This window comes from Octodon degus, unplaced genomic scaffold, assembly GCF_000260255.1.
Source record: "Octodon degus isolate 3935 unplaced genomic scaffold, OctDeg1.0 scaffold00021, whole genome shotgun sequence".
Classification (NCBI taxonomy): domain Eukaryota; kingdom Metazoa; phylum Chordata; class Mammalia; order Rodentia; family Octodontidae; genus Octodon; species Octodon degus.
Genome location: NW_004524597.1, coordinates 7,286,300 through 7,287,904, shown reverse-complemented (window position 1 = coordinate 7,287,904; position 1,605 = coordinate 7,286,300). Strand labels below are relative to the sequence as shown.

The 1,605-nt window shown below is 51.4% G+C and overlaps 1 pseudogene; it reads right to left on the bottom strand.

Annotated features, from left to right (window-relative positions):
- Nucleotides 1-8: 8 nt before the first annotated feature.
- Nucleotides 9-192, bottom strand: LOC105741748 (annotated as a pseudogene).
- Nucleotides 193-1,605: the final 1,413 nt, after the last annotated feature.

The following is a 1,605-nucleotide window of genomic DNA, read 5'->3' as shown; positions in this document are numbered from 1 at the left end:
CAGGAAATCTCACTCCGCTTTTCCCGCTCAGTGGTCTCTTTGGTCGGCAGGGTGTTCTTCTCCTGAGTCTCCGTCTTCTTCAGCTTGGCCTTATCGAAGCTGGCAATTTCCCCCATGTCTGGTTTTTCTGCCATTTTCTTAAAACAATCCGAAGTGTCTCGCTCCGAGCCTGAGCCCCTGGTGCTCCCACTCACGTTGCTGCAGCAAGAGACCGTCACCTTTTATTTTAACAAAATAAATAATTTTTAAAGGCTGTTGGGGGGCTGGTGAGATGGCTCAGTGGTCTAAGGCACCTACTTAGAACAAGCTTAGCAAAGCACAGGGACCGCGGTTCAATCCTCCAGCACCACACGCCAGCCAGCCCCGCCCCCTGGTGGGCCAAGCTGGCCACACACACACACACACACACACACACACACAAATAAATAAAACTGTAAAAAAATAATAATAAATTGTTAAAAGGCTGTTGGGGCTGGGGAGATGGCTCAGTAGAATAAGCTCTCCCCTGGCAAGCACAAGAGCCTGAGTCCAATCCCCAGTTCCGCCAAAAAATAAAAAATTTTTTAAAAAGGCTGGATATATTTTCTAGTGGTAGCATGCTTGCCTAGTATGCCTGAGGCCCTAGGCTAAATGCCCTGTACCTGCCTAACAGTTTTATTGACACTAAAGATGCCTAGAAATCCAGGGACATCAGAAAGCACAAGGATCAGCCAAGCAATATGGTACACACCTACAATCCCAGCCTTCTTTGAGGTTAAGGCAGGAAGATAACAAATCAAAACCCAAACTGGGTGATTTAGCAAGACCCTTCTCCAAAAAAAATAAATAAATTAAATTAAATTTTAAAAAAGAGCTGGCCAGGATTCAGCTCTGTATGAAGGCCCTGGTTGCCATCCCCCATATGGCAAAAAATAGAAAAACATGGAGATCCATAGGGCTCCAGGGCTCTTCCCCTCGGGCGAAGTGGGACCTTCTGCACCGGCCTGGAGTCCCGGATGCTCTGCTGCTGCCAGCAGCACATCCTTCTCAGCAGATGCCACCTTCCTCCCAGGATGGCTAGGCGCTGCTGATCTGGGAGACATGGAATCCTAAGAACTCCAGCCAGAAGGAAAAGCAGGCATCAAGCAGAGCTGCGGCAGAGTGCGTGCCAGCACACGTGCATGGCTGCATGCTTGCGTGCCTGCAGCACGCATGCTTGTTGCTAGGGATCAATCCCAGGGCCTGGCACATACGAGGTAAGCACTCTACCACTGAGCTACACCTCCAGCCACACTGTAGATTTTGACTCCACAGAGGGGCCAGGGAGATATAGCTCAGCGGCATAAATGCCTACCTGGCAAGTGCAAGGTCCCGAATTCTGTCTCTGTAACAAAAAAAGGTGGGGGGAGTGACCATGAGCAACTCTACACATGTACAGCACATATGTAGACGTCAGGACAGATTTCTACCACTTCCAAACTCTTATTCGGGAGCCCAGGTCTGGTGAGTGTGTGGAGAGCTTCCTGCTACCCGGCGCCGGCGGGACCAGTCCCAGCCCAGGCGCAGCGTGGGCCGGACCCTCTCCCACCCCCTCGGGCCACCCCCCACCACTCCGCCCTACCTGCC